General features: G+C 37.1%; 1 protein-coding gene across 4 annotated transcripts in view; it reads right to left on the bottom strand.

Moving 5' to 3' along the window:
- Nucleotides 1-15,591, bottom strand: part of MAP3K13 (mitogen-activated protein kinase kinase kinase 13) — a 142,793-nt gene that overhangs the window by 71,557 nt on the left and 55,645 nt on the right. The window contains exon 1 of one of the 4 annotated variants that reach the window (XM_019735853.3): nt 12,998-13,221. The exons of the other annotated variants lie outside the window; for them this stretch is intronic. The gene's annotated coding sequence lies outside the window, so the exon portion shown is untranslated. Of the gene's footprint in view, nt 1-12,997; nt 13,222-15,591 lie in introns of those variants that run through there. 4 annotated transcript variants of the gene reach the window in all.

Genomic DNA, 15,591 nt, shown 5'->3' with positions numbered 1-15,591 from the left:
TTCATCACTCAACCTCAAAAAGAAAGGAGAGTCTGACACATGCTACAACATGGATGAACCTTGAAGACATTATGCTAAGTGAAATAAGCCAGTCACAAAAGGACAAATATTGTATGAGTTCACTAATATATGATGTACCTAGAATAGTCAAATTCATAGAGAACAAGAGTAGAATGTTAATTGCCAGGAACGGGGGCGGGGGGAATGGGGAGTTATTCTTTAATGGGTAAAGCAGTTAAGTTCGGGAACATGAAAGTTCTGGAGATGGATGGTGGTGATGCCTGCACAACAATATAAACATACATAATACTTCTGAAGTATACACTTAAAAATGGTTAAAACCGTAAATTTTATGTTATGTATATTCTATCAAAATTTTAAAAAGAATGGAAAAATCCTATTAGCCTTGAAACTGCAGTAACTGGTAGCTACTGACAGGAACTCTGGACAGACTGGGGTGTGTAGAGCAGTGCTGTTGATAAAACTGGGAGAAAGGAAAAAACTCTGAATGTAAAGTGATTTAGAAGAAACTTATTAGTTAAAGCTGAAGGCTGAAAACATTTACAAGAATAAAATCCTGCTCTGTATTTAGCCACAATAAAGTATTCTCTCATGATTGTCTATAAGAACACCCATTCTCAGAAAAATGTTGTCTTTTCTATGAAATCTTACTCAATTCCCAAGTACAGAAGCAATACAGTGGCATAGAGAAGAGTCTGGACCCTGGAGCCAGACTCTCTGAAACTGAATGCTAGCTGTACTTTGAGGAATCAACTCTCTTTGTTCTTGGGCTTCATCTGGAAATTAGGGACAATAATAATAGCCCCTATCTCGAAGAGTAGTGAGGCTTACATATACTCATGTGAAGCACTAGGAACAGTGTCTGGCACAGAGTAAGCACAATATAGACAGTAGCTATTATTCCTGCCCTTCACACTCACATCTAATGCACTGGTGCTCATAGCGTGCTCTGGGCATTCCTAGGGATCCCTGAGGCCCTTTAGTAGGTCTGTGATGTCAGAACTGTTTTCATAATAAGACGTTATTTTCTTTTTTCACTCACACTCTCTCACAAGTATATGATGGTATTTCCCAGGGGCTACTATATGCCATTTGATATTATAATAGGTTGAAAGCAGAAGCAGAGAGGAGAATCCAGCTATCATGTAATCTATTAAGTCATACACTAAAGAGACTTGCAAAAATCTCTTTTCCTGATGCCACCTTCCTCACCTAAAATTTGGAGGTTTGGGAACTATAGTTGTTTTTCATAAAAAAAGTTCTTTATGTTAATGTGCAATGATTTATTAAAAGTTAAATTAATAGCCTTTAAATTCTTCTCAGCTTTAATGTCTACTGTGGCACATGTAGAAGATACATCTCACATAAACAAAAGCCTTTTGGAGTCCTTAATAATGTTTTTTGGTCCTGAGACCAAAAAGTTTGAGAACAACTGTTCTGTTATATTATAGTGCCTGTGTCAATCTCTCCAAGCGGACTGGGAATGTTTGTGGACAGGAATACTATTTTACTTATTTCTTTTTTGCTTCTTCCTTTTTTTTTTTTTTTTAAATTTCCCCCCATTATCAACTGACAGCCTTTTTTACAAGGTAGACAATCAATAAGAGGAATGAAGCTAACATACTGTAGCAACTACGATTTATTCAGGGCTTAGTATATGTTATTTACTGCCCTCAGCCTTTCATTTAACCCTCACTAGATTCTAGAATTACCTCCATTATATTCATGTGGGAAACACAGACGTTAAATAACTTACCTAAGGCATAGATAGTTAATAAATGGAAATGCCAATACTCAACTCTCATCTTATTTTAGAAGCCAAGCTCTGAACCATGTCAAAAGAGTGGGAAAATGTAGAGAAATTAGAAAAGCTCTGATGAGGCAAGACAAATTATTTACAAAGCATGGTTCCAGTAGCATCTATCAAATGAGAACCTAGTTTACCTTTGCTAGAGGTTTGTAATTCTGGATTTCTCTTGGATATTCATAGTGTGACTGGGAACAATTTTTATTTGGTTTAACACAGAGAGCACACTCTCTTATACTAATGTTAATACGGTTTTTCCTAATAAGGTCAACAGTTTAACCAGAATGTAGTGCCTCTGCCACTCAAGGAGGTGAAAAGGTGGTCCCTCTTAGAAACTCTCACCTCTGAAAGAACAAGTAAGACACATTTTAAACATAAAAGCTACATAACAATATTATAAAAACCTCAGAAATAAAGAAGTAATTCTATCCCTCTAACTCAAAAATTGTTGTACTTTCTTCAATTTTTTACTTGAAAAATTTTTAAACGTAACTCTAATTGTGCTGTATTTGGAACTTTGTCTCCTGTTTCTTTTCTCTTAACCACTACCATCATGCATATTTTTCATATGAATGCGTGGATTTCATCAGCATCATTTTTAAATGGCAGCATCTATTCTATCAATTGACCATTCACTATAGTTAATTCTTGTTATTCGTGATAGTTATGTTCTATAAAGTCACCAGGGCACCAAATTAGTGAATAGCTAACAATTGCTTCTGGGAGGAATACAGGGTTGCCTTTCTGGCCACAACATTTTCGTCGACTGATTGATACGTAACCTTGTTTTATGTGTGTTCCTGTTTAAAGACACTTTACTTAATATACGTTGTTGATCATTAACATTGAACTTACAGCCAACAGCACCCTAACTCGTGCCTAAATGAAGTACATTTTCTGTGTAAGCACATTACAACCTTCTTGCGCTTAGGAAGACTAGGCAGCACTATGCTTGGGGGCTATTTTAAACAACAAAATCACCAATAAAAAGCATAAAAAACAGGGCACTAAATCAACTTCCAGAAGGACACTTGTTTACAGTTATGAAGGCTGAAATAAGAAGGCAGAGACAGTCACCTCGTTCCCTCTCAGGTGGGAGTGTGTATCAGGTAACTCAAATTTTTCCCTGCTCTGCACATGTCTACGAATGACCACACAAGTGCTGCAAGCATTGATGTGGGGCTGAAAAATTCTTAGTGAGTAGGTGAATTCACAAATGTGAAATCTGCATTTCCCTCTATTGCTGAGTTAGGCTATTTCTTTTTCTTTCAATTAAAATAATGCTCTGATTACTATCTTTATGCATAAAACTTCTTCCTCATTTAGGAGTATGTCCTTAGGAACTACGGGAATAGTTATACTTTTGACAGAGCCTCCTTGTTGCAGCATTCCCTGGAGTGGCTCACGGCAATGTTTCAGATCCTTGCTCCGAGTGGCCCGAGAACCAGCAGCATCAGCATTACGTGGGAGCTAATTAGAAATGCTGACCAAATCACCTCAGACTACTACGTAAATCCGAATCTGGTTTTTAACAAAACCCTATGCACATTAAAAGTCTGAGAAGCTCTGCTAGAAATCAAAACTTCTCACACTTTAGTATGCATCCGCATAACCTAGCCAGCTTGTTAAAACAGATGCCTGGGCCCCTTTGGGGAGGGGCCTGAGACTCTGCATTTGTAACAAGTTCCCAGGTGATGCTGATTCTCCGGGTCCTGGGACCACACTTTGAGAACCACTGTATAAACTGGTCCACGGGTTAAGTCTCTTGCAGGATTAATGCTGTTAAACTGCTAATGCATCTTCTTTTGGTGGAAGGGAGGGGAAAGAAATAATTTATAACTCATCAAAAGAAATCCTCACTGACTAGGGCCAGGTTTTGTGGAGGTGGGTAGGCTAGCCAGGATGTTTAGACCTAGTCATGGTTGGTGGGGGGCGACCCATATGGGTGGATCAACTGAGAAACAAAAATAGAGGAAAAAACGCTGTTTTTCCCCCCTCCTCTTGTTATTTAGACACACTCTGAAAGAATCTATGATTAAAGTATCTGAAAACATTCTTGAGTAGTTTCTCACAAACTATAGTTTATGAATTACATACAAAAATAGGACAATCTGAAGAATCTGCTTGGTAAAAAGTGTCAAAGAAACATTTTTATTATTTTTTTATTTTTATTTTTTACTTTTTCAATTTCCTGTGATAATATACAGCAGTGAAAGAATACATCTTAAAACAAGGCCCCAAAGCTTACTTTCTGGGTGTCTGGCAAATCCTTGGCTGCAACCACCCAGGAATAAACCAGAAGAGATTTCTCTTAGAAGATGGAAGCCCCGAGACTATGGATTCCTTACCCTAAACCTTCAAGTCCAGCACACAGTCAGTTCCAACGCATAACTATTCTCCAGAATAAAGACATTTCTGGGTACAAGCCATATGCATTTCAGGTGATTCACAATTGCAGTTTCATACTGTTCATGAGCTTGGTGAACTATTTTCATAAGACATTATTTTCTGTTTTTACCTAAATAGGTACTAGCTGGGAGTGACCCCCTTTTCCTTACCCTTGGGCCCCTTTGCTCTGCATTAATAATAAGGTCCTCTTGGTTATTCCTCTTTATTTTCCAGACTTGGTCCAAGGCTTTTAGACTTTGGACGGTTAGTTGTTCTTCGTTTTTAAAAATATTCCATGGCCTTTCAAGTAGCAGGAAAAAGACAAAGGCTGTTTATAAAACAATCTGTGGCAAAAGCAGTTTGACTCTAAGAAAAGCCAGTATCAAAGGCATAAAATTCATTTAAAGGAAATCCTTATCAATATAGATAACCTTTTGATCAAAGGAGAGCAGGTGATGGGGAGTGAGTGCTGTTTCAATGTGTTATGGCAGAAGCCCTGACTGGAGAAAAGAAAACATAAAGGATTATGTGCTTGTTTGTCTTTCTCAAAGAAATCTCCTCTGGTTTCCAGGTCTCTGAGAATACTTAAGGATTAGATTAGGGCCTTGCTTTGATCATTAACACAAGCAGTATAAAGCAAATGTTCAGTTATTTTTTATTAGACAAACAGATGGAAGGGGTTCAGTTCAAAAATGGCCAGAAATCGGAGGGGGAGGATGAGGAGGGGAGAGAGAACCTGGCAAAGCAGAAAAATTTCTCTTCACATTGGCTCTTGACCCTAGCAGCTGCGATATCAGGTGGGTATTTCCCAGGAGTTTCTGTGCTTAGCAAAGGTTATAAATGAGTCTGTAATTTAGGTCTAGAAAGTGGTGACTAGAAATTTCCAGAGGTATGTTGCATCTGTTTCTTCTTACTCTGCATATGTACTTGAATTTGTTATGTGAAAGGAGATAATTGGTGAGTAATTAGTAAAATGCTTAATCTCACTTTAATCAAAAGAGTATTTTCCCTGGAAAAAGCAACCATGGCTTTGTATTTTAGTGGGCTTGATCTCACTAGTAGTCTCAATTATTCACGCCTGCAGATAGCCTAATGTGTCCCATTGAAGGCAGGCGGGCCAGCTACTAGAAATGCAGGCACAGAGCCTCAGGGGTAAAAAGAAGCCTCAGTGGGCTTATTTAGCAAATTGAGCCCTCTTTTGTAATAGCTACTGTGACAGCCCTCCTTAGGACTCTAAAAGAGTCTTTTTCAGTCTGGGTCCCAGATCCACTCTCTGGTTTAAGGTGGAAACTGCTGTCCTGGCTGCCACCTGCCTGAACCCATGAGCCATCAGCTCGGCCACAGTCTCCTGGGCTCTGCCTCCCTTTTCTTTATCTCCTTTCTCCTGTGCTTTGTCTTTGGCTATTTCCTAAGCCCTTCACCCTCGGAATCTAGAACTTCACTAACATGTCCTCCTAGTACTGCTCAATTCTACTATAATTTGTATTCATAATACAAATTAGCACATTGAAGACAAATACTATCTGTCAGTGGGAAATCCTATATTGCTTTTCTTTAAAAATTGTAAACAATTGAAATTGCACAGTTACTACACATTCTCTTAGGATTGCCTTGCAATTGCAATATATGATTACTTTTTGCAAGATGTTTTTACCACGCTGCTACACATATAAGTATTATTACTAAATGGAACTATGCGAAATTACTATAGATGTTAGGACTAGCATTAGCCCTCTCTGCTTGACTGTTACACAAATAAAAAGGGATATAAGAAAAATTCTAGACTGGTGAACAGTGAAAGTGAAGTTTTCTGTTTTGTAATTTTTTAAATTTATCTTTTTTTCTCTGACAAAACCTGCAAACTCGAAACACCAATCCATCAACCAACTTGCTATTTGGAGAATTCTGAAAAGAATAATTTTCAAAATCTAGCAACACTCATATGAAATAGCAAAATCTTATTGTTTCAAAGACTGGTCATACCATTTACGGATTTTATGGGTCTTCATTTTTCTTATTTACTGCAATTTCCCCCCCTTCTCTAACTCATGCTTCAGCCTGAGTCAGAGAATGATAGAAGGTAGTGAGAGATGGACAGAAAAAGCCAATATGATGAATTTTGTTTCTTAAGAGCACTAATAAAAGCCAAAGGAAAAGATCAAGGAAAAAGCTACAACACACAACCAAACTGGGGTTATTAGACTATCTGTTCCCACATCCCTTATGAGCCCAGACCGCCAAATCAGTAGTCTCATGAAAACTCTCTCAACTACAAAGAACAATGGCCAGGACAGATGACATTTATAATGAGCATGCTAAAGATGGCAAGGTCAGGTCTCATCAGGACTCTATTTCCTGCTTAGGAGGAAGTCCCAGGGCAAATCTGAAACGGAGTTAACCTTTCTGTGTCTCACTCAGTTATCTCCACCTGAAACACTTGTGACGCTGCACTTCCCCCTCAGCGGTAGCAGCATCCATGGGGGTTAAACTCCTACAAAAGTATGAACGAATGGGAGAGTTTAACCAGATGGTCTTAGAAATTGTCTCCCGCCTATTTGATCTCGGTAATAACCAGATTCCAAGAATCCTACATGTTAGAATTAAAAAGAACATTTGAGATCAATAAAAACAATTTCTTCAGCTCATATGTTAAAACCAAAGATGACAAACAAGTGCTGGCCAAGATGTAGAGAAAAGGGAATCATTGTGCACTGTTTATGGGATTACAAATTGGTGCAGCCAATATGGAAAACATCATGGAAGTTCCTCAAAATGTTAAAAATAGAACTACCTTATAATCCAGCAATTGCACTCCTGGGTATTTATTCAATGAAATCCAAAACACTAATTCAAAAAAATACATGCACCCCTATGTTTACTGTAGTGCTATTCACAATAGCCAACATATGGAAACAACCTATTATAAATGCCCATCAATAAATGATAGGATAAAAAACAAACAAACAAAAAAAAAACCAAAGATGAGGAAAAATTTTAAAAAGCTGAGAGAATTGTCTTGCCACGAATGACCTGACACTGCCACCTGGGCCTTTTAGTCTTAGTCCAATCCTTTTCCTATTGTATCACTGTGCCTTCCAGCAGGTAAACAGGCAACTTGTTGATTTTATATATTCTTAATATGAGTAATCTTCTAGATAAAGAAAAAAAAAAGCAGATCTATGGTAACATAACAGAATTTCATTATTAAAAACTTTATTATACACCAAAGGTTCACTTCACCCCCTCTTCAGTGATGCATGTGAATCTCCTATTAAAATGTAACAAGCAAAAGAAACGCGTCTCCTATATTGTCTGCACTGGTGGTTCTCTGCCCAAGTCATCTGGGAACTAGACACACCCCCCTCATTAACTATCGCTCACTCTGCACTGATTTCAGTGGTGACATTATGGACACACAGGCACACACACATCCACACACACACTCAGAAGGATCTATCCTGATAGGGCAGCCAGCAGAAAGTCTCCCAAGCACCACCTCTGCCTTGGCCTCTGCCCAGTGGGAAAAAAATCATGAATCCAAAAAAATGGTGTCACAATAAGCAAATGTTTATGGAGTGTCTACTCTGTGCCAAGCACGGGGTAAAAAGTGGTAAACAAAAAGTTAATTCTAAATACTCACTTTGAGTTTTACAACTTAGAAGATGCTCTCTTTATATACCCAGTGGTCAACCACCAGACCCCTAGGTTTGATGGTTCCTTAATCTCTTTGGGGAATCTATTATCTTCACAAAGACCACACAATGAAAAAGTCCCTTTTTGACTTTACCCCACTCCCTGAATTCTTTATTCCCCTCCCACATTTTTTTTTCCCTCCTTAACATTTATGACTAAACACAGTTTACTTATTCAATGTTTATCTTCCCCAATAAAATAAGTCCCCAACAGGACAAGAATTTTTGTCTGTTTTTTCCACTGCTGGGTACCCAGTACCTGGAACACAGAGTAAATGCTCAATTAATACAGAGGATGCCAAAAAAATGTATACACTTTTAAGAAAGGAAAAAAATGTATTAAAATTGGTATTTGTTGGTTAAATGAATGCCAACACTTCTACATCCCCCAATTCTATTTGATATATCCTCTTTTCCATCACGGTCTCCCCGCTATCCCCTTCAATCATTCTTGCATACCTGGTATATTGGCCCTCCATCCTCTTAGAATTTTTCCTTCCAGCTACACCTAGGCAGTGTATAGCCAGCCCGGGCTCTGTGATTAGCCATCACATGATAATCTTCATTTGCCCCCACCCTCTTATCTTCTACTGCCCCTGCTGTGCCAACACTGATCCCTATATTACCCCCACCATCCAACTTATCTTACTCTTTGTCCAGTCCAGAGCATTGCTAGAGAAGATCTTAGATTCATGCTGGACTGGACCAATAACAATTCCTGGTAGGACTTAGGCTCAAAATCCATGGTACACAGATGAAAGAGAATGAACTCAAGAATTAGAGCTGGTTTTGAAAATTGGGGATGAATGTGCACGACCTGGTGTCTTTGGCTGAGTCAGCCACCTTTCTGAGCCTGTATTCTCATCTGTAGAGTAGGAGTAATAATATGTACTTCACATCATTAAGATTATATTTTAAATAAAATAATGTATACAAAAGCTGCTAGCAGATTTATAAGCATGCAAAAGGTGCTTAAATGTTAGTTCCTTCTCTTCCTTTAACATATTTCACTAACCTCCAATGATGCCCTCACTCTTTAAAAGTGACTAACTCCTACTTAGCAAGAAAATTCATGCTTTGTGGTATGGATCTTCTTACTTTTCCTCTCTTCCCTCCTTTCCATATCAGAATCCTATGTCTTCACTCATCCTCTCTCCTGATTCAGAAGTCGCATCCCTCTTCTTTTCTAAGACTAACTTTCTGTCCATACCAATAGTTTTCAACCCTCATTGCATATTAGAATCATGTGGGGAGCTTTTAAAACTCTAGATGTCTGGGCCCTATCACAGATGAATATGGATCTCTGGAGGTAGGAGCATGCATCAGTATTTTTTTTAAAGTTCCCTGGTAGGATGCCAAGACAATTCAATGATGGGAAACAACAGTCTTTTCAACAAATATTGTTGGAACTGGATACCCTCCTTCAAAAGAGTGAAATTGAACCCATGCACAAAAATGGAGCACAGACTTAAATATAAGAGCTAAAACTAAAAAACTCATATAGAAGAAAACATAGGAGTGAATCTTCATAACCTTGGGTTAGGCAAAGCCTTCTTAGATATGACACCAAAAATACAAGCAACAAAAGAAAATAATGAACTTTATCAAAATAAAAAATTTTGTGCTGTGAACAACATAAAGAAAGTGAAAAGATAACCCAGAGAATGAAAAAAATATTTGCAAGTCATATATTTGATAAAGAACTTGTATCCAGAATAAAGAACACTTAAACTCAAAAATAAAAAGATAAATAATCTAATTTTTAAAATGGGCAAATGATCTGAATAGACATTTCTCCAGGGAAGAAATACAGATAGCCAGTAAGTATATGAAAATATGCTCAACATCATTAGCCGTTAGGAAAATGTAAACAAAAGCCACAAACAGATACTACTTCAAACTCACTAAGATGGCTGCCATCAAAAAGAAAAACAATAAGTGTTGGAGAGGTTGTGGAGAAATGGAAACCCTCATACATTGCTGGTGGGAATGCAAAATTGTACAGCTGCTTTTGGAAAACAGTTTGGCATTTCCTGAAAAGGTTAAACATATAGTTATCATATGACCCAGCAATTCCATTGCTAGGTATATAATCAACAGAAATGAAAACATGTTCATACAAAAACTGTTTCACAAATTTACATAGCAGCATTATTCATAACAGCCAAAAAGTAGAAACAACTCAAATGTCCATCAATTGATGAATAGATAAATAAAATGGGGTATATTTGTACAATGGAATATTATTTGGTAATAAAAGAAATGAAGCACTGATATGTTTACATAGGTGAACTTTGAAAACCTCATACTAAGCAAAAGAAGCTAGTCACAAAAGATCATATCATGTATGATTTCATTTATATGAAATTATCAGAATAGGCAAATCTATGTATAGAGAAAGTAGCTGATTAGTGGTTGCCTAGGGCTGGGTGCTTGAGGGGAAATGAGGAGTGACTGCTAATGTGTATGGGGTTTCTTTCTGCAATAATGAAAATGTTCTAAAATTGACTGTGGTGGTGGTTGAACAACTCTATGAATATACTCAAAACTATTGAAGAAGGGAGAGAGAGAGGGAGAGAGAGAGAGGAAATTCCCCAGGTTATTCTAATCTTAAAGTCTATTTACAGAGACTAGTTTCTGAACTACAACACACTATATATTGTATGGTAGCTTACCTCCTGGATTCCTTAGGGATAAAGATGGCATCTTCTCAATGTTTCTCTCCCCCATATCCTTAAGAAATAATACCTAACATAGAGCAGGAGTGTAATATCTTTAAAAATGTTTTTAAAGTAAAAGAGTATCCTTAAGAAATGTTATTTATTTCAATTAAAATTACAAGAGTTCAGGCCGGCACCTGGCAGAATTGGTCATGTTGTCTATCTCAATTCATTTGAACTCCCCAAGCAACTAATTCAGTTGTAGCATGTAGAGAGAGGGTAGGTAGACAATGCAAACCAAACTGACCGGTTCTGCCATCCAAAGTATGATTGTTCCGTCATATACCAGTGGATGTGGCCTCTGGCCCTTAGGAACCATTCTTCTGACAGTTCCCCAGGACATGGCTCTGGTTTGACTGACTTTGTTTACTAAATAAATTAATTCCTACTTCTGGAGTAGCTTCAATTTTTAAACAGAAAGCCATCTATTGACAGTCACTGATACACAGGATTTTATTGTTTGATATTAAACAATTAAGAGTTTTTGTGTGTTTTTTTCCCCTACAAATACACTATACATGAAAATAAACATAATCTAGAATACAGCCACTAGGAATGGAGAAGAGAGGGAGGGAGATTCTATAGCCACCCTGTGCCTTAAAGGGACAGTTTTACTTTCCCAAGTCCAAAGTCCAGACTGTATTTCTTTCATGGAACTAAAGCCCTCTTGGCAAAATGTATATAAAAAAACAGTCTGATGAACATTTCTTAAGGTGAACTTCATTATTAAACACATTTTTTAAAAAAATCCTAAGAATTCAGTGCTTTGATCTGGCAGTGATCTAGTAACCTTCAGTAGTTTAAAATAACTTTGAAATTGCTACCTTCAAAAAGTCTCTGAAGGTACACATACACAAAAATGCTGAAATGAGTCCAGATGTTTACAAATATAGGGAACTGTGTCATTTGTTTAACCTAGCAAATAACAAATAGCAAAATACGAAACCATAGTTGTTTGAATGTAGGATAAAGATCTGGTTTAGAATCAGTCAGTTTTCCCTTCTATAACTCTAGTGAGTTCAAATCCACTCAGAAGAGCAAAATGAGTGACGGCAATGACAAGATACGAAACAAAAGAAAATTCTAAATCCTTGGGTAATTTTGAAATAAAATGAGTTTACAGTTGGAAGATTCATTAATAAGAAAATTCAAAAGATATCATTAGAGCCATAATTTAGAAGCCTTGTTTCATGAGAAAAGATTATAATATGAAATTCTCAAAACTACATATTGATTATACAAGGTAAACATGACAAAGGTGGATGATAAGAAATAACAGACATTTTGCTTTCCCTCTCACTGGAAAGAACAACCAGGTACATGCTGCCAACTAGAATATAAATTGCTCAAAGTGAGGCAGTTGGAAAATGCTATTAGATTATTTGGGTTGAGGAGCTGCCCAACATGTCACAATGTCACATCCCTCTTCTTTACTATCCAATTTTCACCAGAATCAAGCAGAACCTTAGAAAACAAATTCAATCACAAACACTAACTTTTTGTTAAAACTCCAAGCAAACTATCAAACCAACTTAATACATGGAACCTATCAGAACTTTCCCATGTTTCCCCAACACTCTGAAATAAACTATTTTCAGTATCTTAGCAAAATAGTCATGTGCAATTTCTACACAATGTAATTATAAAATATACTGAGAAACCACTTCTTCGTTTTCATTAGGGAATATTAAAAAAATCAGAATTTAAGGCTAATTCCCCTTTTGCTTCTGGTGCAGGCTTTTCAGTTTTTGAAAATATAAATAAAAGGTACAGCGTGACATAAAAAGCTACAAAGATGTATAAATACAGCACTACAGCTCCCATTATAAAATCTTGTGTAAAAAATGGTTGGACAAGTATCCATCTTCCCCAAATTGCAATCCCAAGATATTGATTGTCACACAATTATGAAACAAAGGCAAGGTGAAGGGTGAGAAACAGAAAGGAAGGCAGAAAGGAAGACAAATGCTCAGCAGGGTAGAACCTGCTCCTTCTAGCTGGCCTGGCTTTTCCCAGCACCTTTCTGGTATCAGTTCCGGTTTCCGCTAGTGCAATTCGTATCATCGCTCAGAGAAATGAATCCCCCTTAAGGAAAGCCAAGCCAGCATCAAAAGGTAACGTGCAGAACCGTAAATGAAAAATGTCCACGTCTAGCAGGCAGACAAGCAAAGGAAAACCAGCTGTCAGTTTCAGAGTCTCCTAGCTGTAACGGGGTTTCAGGTTTCTCAGTCTCTGTCTGTCTGTCTCTTCACCTCGTCTCCCTCAATAATATCAGCTTTCTAATCACCTCAAATCACAAATAGATTTTCCATCTGTCCTTGTGAAATGTATGCTGATAAACAGAAAAAAAAATAGAGTGCGGTACTCACAACAATGAAGAATTCCTACACATGCAGTTCCATTTTCTTGCTTTAAAAAGATGGAAGATTTAATTTAAAACATTGCAGAATTAGAAAAATAAGGGGGAGGGGGATTCCACCCACACAATCCTCCAGCCCACCGCAAAGGAGCCCGAAGGCTTGCTGACGTCACAGATTCATGAATGGATGTAAATTGGGCTGGTTTAGGATTCCGCACTGACTTCGCTGTGATGTGTGCCATGAAAAAGAAAGGGAGGGCCCAGAGCAGTGCTGGCCAATAGGCTTCAGGCAGTCATGGCCTGCCTCCTTTTAGAAGGAATCTGATCACAGAATAAACAGAGCCTGCCAATCAGGCGTCTGCCACAGCCTTAAAACAGACTGTCAGCTTGAGGAGTGTGCGTGTGTGTGTGTGTGTGTGTGTGTGTGTGTGTGTTTTTGAAAACATTATTGCTATTTTTGTTTAATCCTTTTCTTGCTATTCAGCAATGTGCATGATGTGAGGTGATTAAAAGAACCCAAAGTCAGGAAAATAGTTTCTAAAACTGGTGACTAGTAGGCATGTATGTCCGGCACACCAAGACTTGTCAAAACAAAATAGTAGGGAAATAACCTAGTGATTAAGGAAATATAAGTACATATATAAGATAATATTACATAAATGTAATTGTTTTGTAGAACAATATCATCTTGCTGACCTTTGTGATGCATCAAAATTGGGCGTGGAAGAATAACTATTGCTACCTTTAAATAAGGCAGAACATTTCCTCATTGGTTTGTTACACTTCTAGACATTCAACTAAGACACAGCTCTGAAAGAACTCTTAATGAATCTTAGAGCAAATTTTGATTTTATTAAGATGCCTTCTTATTAACAGCAAAAACAACTGTATTAAATTCACCCAAAGGGCTCATGACATTTTTTAATTACAATAAACTTTAACAGCTTTATTAAAGTATATTTGATATATGAAGAACTGCACATATTTAATGTGTACAATTTGATGAGTTTGGACATCTGAAAACATCTGTGATACCATCACCATAGTCAAGGTAGTAGACATATCCAACATCACTCAGAGTTTCCTTGTGTTCCTTTGTGGGGTTTTTTTTGTGTGTTTTTGTGTGTGTGGTTTTTTTTTGTTTTTGTTTTTGTTTTTGTGATAGAACACATAACATGAGATCTACCCTCTTATCAAAATTTAAAGTACACAATACAATACTGTCTTACTAACTATAGGCACATCTTTACAACTTACAGCACATCTTTAGAACTTATTCATCTAACATAACTGAAACTATAATCATTGCATAACAACTCCCCACTTAACGATTTCCCTCTTCCCTCAGTCACTGGCAACCACTTTTGTATTCTCTGCTTCTATGAGTTTGACTATTTTAGATATCATGTAAGTGGAATCATGCAGTATTTGTCTTTTTATGACTGACTTATTTCACTTAGCATGTCTTCCAGTTTCATCCACGTTGTCACAAATGGCAGGATTTCCTTTTTTTTAAGGCCGAATAATATTCCTTTGTATGTATATACCATATTTTCTTTATCCATTCATCTGTGAGTGGACACTTGGATTATTTCCATATCTTAGTTATTGTGAATAGTTGCTGCAATGGGAGTAAAGGTATCTCTTCAAGATTCTGAATTCAGTTCTTTTTGATACATATCCAGAAGTGGGATAGCTGGATCATATGGTACTTCTATTTTTAATTTTATGAAGAAGCTATATACTATTTTCCATAGCTATTGAACCATTTTACATTCCCACCAACCTTGTCAACAAGGATGTACAAGGGCTCCGATTTCTCCACAACCTTGCCAACACTTATCTTTTATTTTTTTAATAATAGCTAACGTAAGAAGTATAAGATGATACCTCATTGTAGTTTTGATTTGCATTTTCCTGATAATTAATGACATTAGGCATCTTTTCATATACCTGTTGGCCATTTGTATGTCTTCTTTGGAGACATGTCTATTCAAGTCCTTGGCCCATCCTTGACATTGCTCTTGGCAATGATTTCTTGGATGTAACACCAAAAACACAGGCAACAAAACCAAAAATAGACAAATGGGACTACAGCAAACTAAAAAGCATCTGGACAGCAAAGGAAACAATCAACAAAATGAAAAGGCAACTATGAAATGGGAGAAAATATTTGCAAACCATATATCTGATAGGGGTTAATTTCCAAAATACATAAGGAACTCATACAACTCAATAGCACAAACACAAATAACTCATGACATTTCTTTACTATTCAAAAAATGTTCAAAGTTACACAAAAGTGGAGATTAATATAACACACTGCCCCATATACCCCATCACTTTGCTTCCCAATTACTAATACTTTACTAATATGGATTACAACTTTTTTTGAACTTGGGAAATGGCCTTAAATCCTTGAAACTGGAACAATAATGGTTAATATAAGGCCTCAGTTATGAGCTGTCCAGTGACCAGGAATATTCTGAACAGAGGTCTGTTCTCTCAATCAGATATTTGTACAGCTGAGAGAAGGAAAGCTGTTGCCAATTTGTTACAGAGGGTGCAACGCTGACACTAGTGAGTATTGCACACTGCTTAGTT

This window comes from Rhinolophus sinicus, chromosome 17 (genome assembly GCF_057876585.1).
Source record: "Rhinolophus sinicus isolate RSI-liver-muscle chromosome 17, RSI-T2T, whole genome shotgun sequence".
In the NCBI taxonomy this organism is placed as follows: domain Eukaryota; kingdom Metazoa; phylum Chordata; class Mammalia; order Chiroptera; family Rhinolophidae; genus Rhinolophus; species Rhinolophus sinicus.
This window is presented reverse-complemented; position numbering and strand designations above follow the sequence as displayed.